Source organism: Cheilinus undulatus, linkage group 2 (genome assembly GCF_018320785.1).
Source record: "Cheilinus undulatus linkage group 2, ASM1832078v1, whole genome shotgun sequence".
In the NCBI taxonomy this organism is placed as follows: domain Eukaryota; kingdom Metazoa; phylum Chordata; class Actinopteri; order Labriformes; family Labridae; genus Cheilinus; species Cheilinus undulatus.
This window is the reverse complement of record NC_054866.1, coordinates 32,650,930-32,662,977: the sequence shown is the minus strand read 5'-3', so window position 1 is coordinate 32,662,977 and position 12,048 is coordinate 32,650,930. Positions and strand designations below refer to the sequence as shown.

At 38.7% G+C, this 12,048-nt stretch overlaps 1 protein-coding gene across 1 annotated transcript in view; it reads left to right on the top strand.

Annotated features, from left to right (window-relative positions):
- Positions 1-12,048, top strand: part of rtn4rl1b (reticulon 4 receptor-like 1b) — a 247,043-nt gene that overhangs the window by 225,265 nt on the left and 9,730 nt on the right. The window lies entirely within an intron of this gene.

Genomic DNA, 12,048 nt, shown 5'->3' with positions numbered 1-12,048 from the left:
AGCTCTTTAACCCAAATGATATTTCTAATGCTAAAATAGAATTATTATTGTTATCCATGAATTTTCAAATTTACTGATTTACAAAAAAAACGGAAAAAAATAGTAAAGCACATTATTATTTCTTGATGAATATGTCAAATTATAGTTATTGACTTGCATTCCTGAACAGAAAACTTTGTTTTAGTGGTTGAATGTTATGCTTGATTCATTTCTGACTTCTCAGAGAAGCCCAGTGAGACAGTCAAATTTGGGTGAATTCAGTTTGAAACTCCTCATTCCTGTTCAAAATGGTAAAATGTGGAGAGCTCACTGAAAATGAAAGAGTCTGCATTAAAGCACTTCATGATGCTGGATGGTCTTTGAGACAAATATGACAGGTGGTCTGGTAAATTTGTTAAGCATATAATATATATATATATATATATATATATATATATATATATATATATGAGAGTCCCTGCATGTAAATATGAGGACATTACATCTTGGCTTACAAGACAAAAATAATTTAGGGAATTTTTGAAGAAATTGTGGGTTACTTTAATGGAATTCTTCAAAAATACGTTTAAAAATTTCCACTGTGTTTTATGGATTTTGGAAAGAAAATTTTCCAATAAAATAAGAAATCTTAGTGAAAATGTTGTTGACATTCTTCCTTGTGGTCCATCATCAAAATCACTCCTCCATCCCTCTCTCAGTGACAGACACCATTCTGACTGACTGAAGACCCCCAACAACTGACAAGCTGGCCGACAGCCCAATCATCTGCTCTTAAACCTATATGGTGTTGGATTTCTGCAGAAACAGGCCCTACAGATTTCTTTACATCACTTTGGGTCAAAACTAGTTCCTGTTCAAAGTCAAGGCAGAGCTTTTGAACTTATCATGTCCTACTGATCCTAGATAAGTGGGGGAAACAGAAGATGCATTCAAACAAAAGCTCAGGTCTCAGGAGGTTCAAATAAGATGTTTAGACTTGTGAGTTGGATGATGTAAAATAAGTGTAATAAATTTATGACGTTTTTCAGACTAGCAGTTTACCAAGTACACTTGCAGCACCTGAGCATGTATTCAGTATCCTCAATAACACAGTCATAAAGTTTTTATTATGAAACAGAATGATGATGTGAATCAAGGTAAAGGCTGATCGAGCTCTCGAGTAAAATCAGTATCTATTACAAAATTGGACAGAGAGAGATAGAGAGATTTTTGGAAACTCTGATGAGTCTTAAACTCACAATCAGGAAGATCCTCTTATCATGTTGTAAATTCTCTGTATTAAGGAATTATAAAACAGCTTCTTTGTGACCTGATTTCTTTGTATTGTTCAAGTGTGAGATAAGAGATGAAACCAGTTATGATGCTGCACCAAAGCAGACACTCACACACAGACACAGCTCTATGATGCCTCTGCATCAGAGGAATTTAACCCCAACGTGATATATATTCCTGATATATTTTGATTCTTCTGCATTTCCAAGAGATCTCAGCACTGTCATTGTTCTCGCTCCCATTTTCCTTTCACTCTCTAGAAGAATAGTCAGGCAACCTTATGAGGTAATATCGCCTGCAGTGGAGCCGGGGAATGGCAAATGAGACAAAATCTATAACATTCTGCAGAAGGCTGTGAAGAAGAAAAACAACAAAAAACAAATATTCCCAGGCAGAAGTGTTGCTGCTCGCATCGTCTGGCGGGAGTGTTCATGTGTGAGTTTGTTGTGCAGTCAGAGAATAATGGCAGCAATCAGTGCTTTTAACAAGTCAGCAGAGACATTCTTAAAAATGGAAATGAAGACAGCTTGAGTGAATATTCACGTTGGTGCCTTTATTGCTGTTTCTTCATCCTTTAAGAACAAACACTTTAATTTGTGCTTTTGTTCCCACACTGTTAATTAAAATTAATATGCAATCACTGACCCGTACTGAAAATGTCAGGAGCTGATGTTCTATTTAGTGTATTGTTCAGAAAAAGTGCTGCATAAATAGTATGAAAAGGACATAAGATTGTGTAAATGTATCACTTAAATATCGTCCTGTCTGTCCCTGTAGTGCTGATCTTAGACAATGTAAGAGAGAAGGACAGCTGGTAAAGCTGCTGTTGTTTGGGTGGAAAATTGGGTTATAGTGAAATATCGTTGCATTTCTGGTGAGTTGACCACTCCCAGAAAACATTACAAAAAAGATATTTCATTCAAAAGGGGGGCCCCTTAGTAGTAGAGTCAGTTATCTCTCATGTCTCCATGACCAAGACACTGAACTGTAACTTGCTCTCACTACTGCATCATGACGTGTGAATGTGCATGAATGGGATTAGTTAATATTGCAAATAAGTTAGCACTGCGACTTCTGCCATCAGTGTATGAATGGGTGTGAATAATACATAATTAATAAATTGTGTATCACAGGTCCAGAATCTATTTGTGGTGGTGGGTTGCCAGGCGGGGGGGGGGGCAAAAAAAAAGAAACATGGAGTTTGATTTGGATTTGGATTTAAAACTTTCATTTAATGTAAAATGTAAACAAACTCCAAATAAACTTAATCTAAAATAAATACATACTGAAATAAATTCCTGCAGAGTTTGCACACTTTCTCAGGGCATTGGGCATTTTAACAACAACACTGGGCTCATGTCTGTAGCGGCGTGTTCTGTTACTGCCGCCGTTATCTCAGAGTCATGTTGTAGCATATTTTAACAAATACTGCTGAAGTTCAACCTCTTCCTTTTCAAAGTTGAACAACTCTTCAGCGCTGCAGATCCAGCATTGTTTCTCATTGTCCGTCTTAAAAGGCATCTAACTCTCCGCTAACTCGCCATGCTGCTCTGTTTACCTTCCTCTCCCTTGCTTCTCTCACCGCTGATACAAACCCGCATGTGCAGGAGTTTTCTGGATGGGCGGAGGAGAGACAGCTCTCTGCTGTGAGAGATGCATTCAGGGACAATGGGAGAAGTGAAACTCCAGTGAGAAATGCATGCTGATGGCTCAAAACTTCCACATAAATTATACTCGGATATTTGCGGTATAGTCATAATAATGACACACTACATACACAGAGCAAGGGTGGACAGGTAGCGCCAAAATCTATTTGTGGCGGGCCTAATTTTTTTGTGGCAGTCCGCTACAAATAAACAAATGTATTGGAAACACTGTATTATATATATTATGCATATTACATATGCATCTATTTTACATTCATCTGGGAAAGCTCCCAAAGAGAACAACTGGAAAGGGCAGGGCTTTTCAAAAAGTTCTCAGAAGGTGACTGGACAAATGTTCTGTCCGTCTCAATCATAACGGGCTAATCAGGGTGACAAGACAGAATTGGCACAATTCTGATAAAACTGTGGCTTTAATACTGTTAATCTCTTGAGCACAGTGTTAATTTCCTCGACTAAAACTATGACCAAAAATGTTCATCAACAGCCTTTTTCCCCATGACAAAAACTAGACTAAGACTAACCAAAAATAGATCTGTGATGACTAAAACTGACGAAAAAAGTAAGTTTAGTTTTTGTCAAGATGACTAAAACTAGACTAAAATACAATATAGTTTTTGTCAGACATTCAAAATCCATGATATTTCTCCACTGTGGGTAAATCTGTCTAAAAACGATGCATCTGTATCTTTTCTGCCTCTCAGCTGTAGAAAGCAGGGACCCCATGTCTGACAGTGTATAGAACACGCTACCATGACTTGGTACCAGATTTAGGCAAGAGAATAAATGCTTGGACTAAAAGTAAAGACTAAAATGTGAGGACTCTTTATGGACTAGAACTAGACTAAAACAGAAATGGTTAGAAATGACTAAAATGTGACTAAAACTATAAGACATCTAATCAAAGACTAAGACTAAAATTAAAAATAGCTGCCAACATTAACACTGCTTGAGCGGTAGCAGCAATTGTAAACACCGGTTTACAGTAGAACTCATCCTCCCCCAAATGGTCTCAATCCCATGCTGAAGCAGGAATTTCTTCTGTCTGTTTTTGTGTAGTTCTGTGCTTCTGTTTTCATGGAGAAATGTGGCCAAATTCTGATACAGCTGCCTTCATGGCTACATCTGAGCCAATCACTCTACCCACAGACAGCCATACCAACTTGCACTACACCCCCCTGCAACTCTCCCAAACTCATGTCAAAGCAGGTCTGCAGAAGAATGAAAACACTTTTTCCTTCAAAAAAAAAAAAAGCTTTCAGTGTGGTTATGAGCTCTTTAATGCTTGAGGAATTGTGGTACAATTCTGATGAAACTGCCTCTACAACCTAGTGTAAGCCATTGCTATTTGCTTCCAGTCAAACTAAACCCTGCCCGTAGCTACCGCCTTGCTGATTGGTCCAACCCCCTTCAGTGTTGCACACATGTTGTGGAACTGAGCTTTCCAAGATCTGTGCATAAACTGCTCTTGAGTTTAACATCACATCATCTTATTTTCTTTGGAAAATGCGTTATGAGCATTGCATTACCATGCACAGTGTATTGCAGTTGTATTTATACATACAGTCATTTAAATAGCAGAAGAAAACTACTTAAAACTACTACTAAACATTTTCTAACCTCTGCAGCTAGCTCGTATGATATGGATATGAAGTCATAATGCAGATAAGAATACAGATAATTTGCTACAAATATAAATTAGGTTCTGACATGAGAATTGCTCTAAAGAATATTAACATTATTGAACACAGTGACAGTATATTTCATTTTATAATACCAGCACACATCTGAAGCCATACTCCTCAGAAGAACTAGTGCAGACAGTCAATAGTCTGCTACATTGCTCTGACATTATAAAGCGCAACATGAACATGACTGTAAACAGTGATCAAGTGTGGACTGAGAGGCGTTATTTAGGAACAGCAGTGAAAACATGGGGGGTGCTTATCAGGGTCTTTGAAGAGACACAGGAAATTGAGTTTGTCCAGTCTAATGATGGGCAGAGTCACACAACTCTACACACTAAACCATTCCCCTCCTATTAACAGAGATGTGTTATTCATGAGGGCAAATCTGCTGTGAACTATGCTTCACTGATATTCTACACAGTCACTCTGCAGCCTGCCAGGGGACCCGAGCCATTGTGTTTCATTCATTTATTTATCTATTTCCGTTCCTACGCCCCCATGGAAAGAAAAGGAACTTGCTGATGATGGGGTCGCTGGGTCAAACGTGATTCTCCGTCTATCAATAGCATCTGTCATCGCTAATCAGCGAGGAGGAAGACGGGGTGATGAGGAGCTGCGTGGGGACAGACTTGGAGGTGAAAGACTTGTGACGAGAGTGTTGATACACGGCACAGAAATAGCTGTGCTGCTTCCTGTCCAAAAACACATTATCTCCCTTTCAGAGCCTCTCCTTTATTCTGCCAAATTCCAATAGGCACTATTGGCATGTATATGCTCCTTTGTGTCCAAAGCTATTTATATAATACAATTTGAGCTGAATGGCTCATTGTGTGAGCCCACAATGCGGTTATGACAAATTAATTTCTTACTTTTTCATTTAAGGACAGCAGTCTTACACAATACTTGTTTTTTTTCTCTGTGTTGAAAACAAGTCGCCCTTTTCAAAGCTCTATACACAAGCTTCATTCAGCCCTTTGTGCTCTTTTAACCGCCATGATCCATCTCATTCATTCTCAAACTTGTTTCAAGTTTTGTTGTGTCTCTGAGTCCAAGCGGTGTCTTTTTTTCTGTATACATGATTTAAATGGCACGTTGTATTTCTGGGACACGGCTTTGTGATGATACACGTGTGTTCCAGCGTTAACACCTGTATTTTAAGTAGTGTTTGGAGATGTAAACACACGGGGTGCTGAGATCAGTGAGCTGGCAGGTGTTAGAGTCTCCCGTGGAAGTGCGTGTTCTGCCATCTTCAAAAGAGAGCACACATGCCCTCAGCGTGGCTGCAAACAAGACGAGCAGTGTTTGCTGCTCCCTCGTCACTCAATCTGCATGTAGACGAGTTCACAAGTTACTTTGAGCATCTAAAGAGTGTTCAGATCATAAATTCAAATCTTCTAAAGCTTCATCAGGCATGCAGTTAAAGGATGTTGTTCACAGAGAAGGGAAAGATATTGCACCCAATACTGCTCATGTTTTTTACTCTGTGTTTTTCTCTATAAATCTGACAATGCAGTAAAAGCTGCCATTTTGTGCAGGCAGATTAAGCAGAGTAAAGAATCTATTACCTTGTCCTGACAAGCTGAGGAGAATGAGAGGAGAGGAGGCGCATCCTTATGTGTCCAACGTGATTAGCACATCACTGATTCAAATTGTCTAACTATCTCGGCTGCATCTACATTCTCATTCCCCCGCTCTGCCCGTGGATCACACTTATCACTGCCTATCTCTCGCCGCCTCGGATCATTCTCCTGCTAAAAAATCTGCTACTGTAATTCTATTGACATGCATGAAGTGAGGCTTTAATGGAAATACTTTAAGGCTTGGAAAAAATATAATCACTGGAGTGAGCGGGGGATCAGTTTTATGAATAATGAAACCTCGTGGATGAATTCCTGCTGAGGCTTCTGGTTGGAATAATTTAATCTCAGAACAAATGTAAGAGCAAAAGGGAGACTAAATTTGTTGCATTTCATGCATTTTTTTTAAATAAAAATGCTCCTTTTGAGGGTCTGAAGACAAGTAGAATTAAACCAAAATTAAGTATCAAATTGAGTTGCATGTTAAAGTTCCTGTGAGGAGTTTTTACTTGGTGAAGAAACCTGCCAAAATGAATACTGATAACTCTTTATGACCTGCAAAAGCAAAGGAGAATAAAGTCAACAAGAAACATTATTTCTGTTGTCATTTTTATGACAGAAAGTTCCGTGATGGGGTAGGTGTCAGACGAAGTAACATTTTTTGTGGCAATTATTTTCCATGTATTATGCATTTGACTGTTAAAAGACATTAGAATGAGATTGTTTAAAACCATTATGTCTAATACTAAAGCCAGATTTATATCTCTACATATTCCATGAGTTTGCATAGTGCTGAACTTCCTCAGAGGCCTCCACATAGCCTGATGTGCACCTCCTCAAAAGAGTATTTTGTAACAACGTATTAAAACACACAGACCACAATTGGCCAACAACAACAAGACAACTTGACAATTTGTCAAAAACTACTTGCAGGGTCCCAAAAATATCATGGGTGCATCTCTGTGTCCAAACACAGCAAAATCTGTTTAATTCTCTGTTCTAAAACAATAATAATAATAAAGGGTGGAGCGCTGGCTTTCAGCTGAGGACATATTCTAGTTACACATCTCTCTTTGTTCCATCCTAGCCAAAAGCAATCTTTAACATGGAAAGTGCATTGCTCTGTGTCAATAATTGAAATTATTAATACCTCAAATTTACACCAAATGTAAAAGGATGTAATACATTATTGTTTTTAAAGTGCATTTTAATGTAAGTGTTAATAATAAACACTTCAAGAGAGTTAAAACATTTACACTCTCCAAAGTGTGAATTTATCTCAGACCCTGTTAGATTTTATGAACTGGGAAAAACTGTTAAATTTAACACTACTGTAATAACTTTAAGGAAAAACTAATCAACTAATTGTAAAAATATATAGGAAAAGGGCCTAAATAGGTTGAAAGTGGTGCAAATTGACAGGAAAAGTGGTGAAAAGGGGTTATAATGAGGTAGAAAATTAGTTGAAAGAAGAAAAGGGGTCAAAAAGTATCAAGAATGGGTTAAAGACTGTAAAAATGGGTGAAAACAGTCTTAAAGATGGATTACAAGTGGCGACAAAGGGTTCAAAAAGGATCAACCATTGGTTAAAAGTGGCAGAAATGCTGCAAAAACAGCCAGATAATGTTGTGAAAATGGGTAAAGGTGTGGCATAAATGGGCAAAAGGGGCAAAAATGGGTTAATGGCTACATAAGGTAGTGAAAATTGGTGAGAGAGAGGCATAAATGTTTGAAAAGTGTTGAAATAGGCTAACAGTGGCAAAACAGGCAAAAACTCAAAATCAATATTGGGTTAAGAATGGTAAAAATGTTGCCAAAATATTGGATAAAGTAGTGGTAAAGGGCTTAAGAGTAGAGAAAATGGGCAAAAAGAGTTAATATGGGTTAAAAGTGAGAAAAGGGTCAAAAGGTGTCAATAATGGGTTAAGAGTAGCAAAATTTTTGCAAAAAGGGCCTGATAAAGAAATGGAAAGAGTTAAAGGTGGCAAAAAGTGTTCAACATTAGGTAACAGTAGCTAATAAGGGTTTAAAGTGCAAAAGAAGACAAAAAATAAGTGATGCAGTGTTAAGAACCCAATAACATATAGAGCCACCTTTCATCTATGAAGTAACTGTTAGCCAGGATGCTAGCACCAATGCTACTGATCCAACACACATACATTAATATTATTAATAAATCACAACTGGGAAGGGCCCATCAGGGGCCCTACAAACTCTGTGGGCAGGCCTGAGTATAGTGCTCATGACAGCTTGTGCCACTGCAGTGTTAATATGGCATAGTGCCCTGTTATCTAGGAGTAAAAACCAGGGTTAAGTTAAAAGAGGTACCACTTTGTCCACAGGGGGTGCCAAAATAGACACAGACCTAAAGTTCCTTGCAGGAGCTTTAAGTACCTCGTGGCTTCTTGATGGAAACTTTCCCCAAACAGCCACTGAATATTCAGTCTTGCTTATTTGTCTGATGAATAAAGTGAGTCCTGTTTTTCCAAGAGTAATGGAAACAATTTTCACCTATTTACTCAGTCTGTGGGTGCCATGCTTGACACATCCTCATGGAAATGCCGAGAAGAGAGAACAATTGAGATAATAACAGCTGCATGGCTACAAAGGACTCAAACAGCTTTCTTGTTTGGTGTTGACGGTGTGAAAAATGTGGATATTGCCAGTGACAAATTAAAGGATCCATGTACTGGAGAAGGTTATGGCATTATAAAGAAAAGTCCAAATAAAGTCAATGCATGCTGTAGTGCTCTAATGACATGTCATGGTCTGCAGCACAACATGTTTACTTGCATACCAGCACACATGAATACACACTCACATTCAACCTTTTGACAGTGTTCATCCGTGAAGAATCGCCTCATTTATTGGGTACATTTCTGATTTGGGAGGATGCATGCGTTTCCATTGTTGCCCAGTGGCAGGGCTTAACAAATAGGATTAGATCTGTGCCCGAGAGAGCACACTCCTGTTCAGGTGACATGCTCGAGCTCTGCAACTAGACACAGAGAATTACTGCTAAAGGTCAGTGAAGTCAGACGCTGAATGTCACAGCTTAGCCACAGTTTGGCAAGAAAATATAGTAGATAAATACGCTTGTCTCTTGGTGGAAAGTAATTCTGCTGCTCCTGAATTTCCAACATAAAGGACCCAGGATTACAGGGTGAGTTAAAAGGCAACAGAGGAATATCGATTGGAGGCAGTGAATCAGGCCTTCGCCATGCTGTGAATTATAAATCGGGAAGAAGATAGCCAGAGGTTTGTCAGATGGAGCATTCATGATGGGCTGTGAGTTGTGCTCATTTCAGATGAGACTGTGGATAAGTCACATTTCCCGTCTTGAGGATCTGGGGAATCATGTCACCAATCAGAAAGCGCCTCAGAGCAACTTACTACAAGTTTAAATAAGCATTCCACGGCCCATTTAACAACACAAAAAGACCGATCACAGCCTCCGTGCTCTGCAAAGGAGTGCCAGTGGACTCAGGGAAGAGATTGGGCTCTTAATAGCCCATGTCCCGGAGGTAGGAGAATATCCAAAAGGGTAAAATAGCTGAAATAGCTGCATATGTGTTGAATCCGGCAAGTGATGCACAAGGGATCCAATCAGCTTCCCAGAGAAGTCCTCTGATTCACTAAACCAGGTGTTATTGTTAGCTCTGCTCAGCACACCACTCATTGTGAGCCTAAATACACTCTGTGGAGTTGGATGGTAAACTGTGTCAGAGGAGGTCCATCTGTGCAACCCACAAGTGGAGGCAATCAGAGAGACAAGATCTTTGCTCTGTGACAAGACGACAGAAAATGCTAGGCAGTATGTGCTCTGGTGTCCCCAACAAAATCCAAAAGATCATGACAAAAACAGTTTTTAGATTCTGCATCACATTCTTGTTTTATTTCCTATCACCTTAGGACAAAGTATAGTGTGAATTTGGCTTATTGAAATGCATGGGTGTTAATGGATTTTTCTTTAAAGACATTGTATATTGGAAGTTGAACACTGTGGATGTCTTGTTAGATGTTGTTTTGTGTTTTTAAAAGTGCCATGCATTCATATCTACAACACTGATTTTTTAAAACTAATTCTGGATTTTAAAGTGAGATTTAATATCATCTATCCAGCTGATTTCTATTAAACTGAAGGACTTTAGTGATGTTTCTCTTTATATCTCAAGTCAGTGGTTCCCAACCGGGCACCCCCCTGACAATCTCAGTGCATTTTCAATGTCCAGCTTTGGTTTGTTTTTTGTCTTAATTGCAGCAACAGCAGAAAAAACAACACATGTTGTTAAAGGAAAGAGTATGGCCAAAGCTTTCAATGACACTGCTGAATCTGAGGTGACATCAATGAACTGCTCCTGTTTTTGCAGTGTTGAAGTCATAAGCTTGTGTTGCCGCGCCCCCCCTAACATGGCCTACGGCCCATGGCCCACTTTGGGAACCACTGGTTTATACAATGGTCTTCTTTGGGTTGAATCAATGATATAATTAAATGTATGTTGATTTTTGGCAATAATATGCTGAAAAAAAAAAAAAAACCTGTCTCAACTTATCTTTGAAACGAGTGGGGGGCTCTGAGTAAAAATGGTAGGGAATATCTGTCTTACATGTCTTTAACTTTTTTTTTCTAACACTAGCAAATCTTATTTTCACCCATTGTTCTTTGTCCTCGACCCTAATTTGCAAATGTTAACATATAACATTCTAAATTTGGAAACATTATTGGTCCAAATCATGCCAGTGTTAAAAAATTAAGCCATTTGATAAACCAGTGGTTCTCAAATGGTGGGTTGGGACCCAAAAATGGGTTTTGGAGCTGTATTCAGTGGAAATCTGATGTGTAAATGGGTAAAGAAAAATCATGTCAAAAAGACTATGCTAAATAGAAGCCCTAAGCATTTCATTTAACTCCATTTTGCTGTGGAAAAAAACAATTATTTTCTCAAGATCGACATATATTTATCTTTATTTCTCTATAAAGTACTGCTGGTTTTCACATGATAACAAGCTAAGCTAAAAAAAAAAAACATTTAGAACTAGAATGGCTGTCTGAGGCGGCAGGCCCACACCTAAGCAGCGCCACCGAGGAACTCACGCTCCCATTGATTACTATGGTGTTTAAAATTTTGAAGTCCGAGAAAAACCGAACGGGTGCGCAGATCATCACCAAAATCTAATCAATTCTTCCCTGTCACTATCCCAATATTCCCCGAAAGTTTGGTGAAGATCCGACTTTCCATTCTCGAGTTATCTTGTACACATACAAACAAAGAAACAAAGAAACGAACAAAGATATGGAACCCTTTACATAACCCCCTGCCGATTTCACCGGCATGGGTAACAAAAAACTGTACATGTTACCATGGAAGCTATGGTAAAATAAATTGTAGAGATGCATAAAATGTAGAGATGCATGTCCTCACTGGGTGTCTTTAATTGTGTACTTTTTAAAAGTGCTTTTGTCTTGTGTTGTGGTTCAGATATATCTGCTTTGATGAAAATAAGGCCAAGAGTTAGTCATAATTAAGGGGGGTGGGTGATCTGACTGACAAGTGTGGCTATTTGTCTGGAGCTTTAACCGTTTGAGACTGACATTGTTGTACATGACAGAAAGAGATGCAGATTACAACAAGTTAAATAACTTTTGCCCCATAAATTGTGGCCACTTGATTTTTTCCTCCCCTCCACTGTGCTGTTCTAGTGAGCTTATCCATGCCTTTGTAGCTCTTACAGAGGCTTTTCTGGCAAGCCTGGAACTTCTGTGACTTTCTGTGGTATTTAAAGATTAAATCCATGCCAGTAACTCTGATATTGAATGTCTTTTTATCAATTTCTTTAATAATTTGT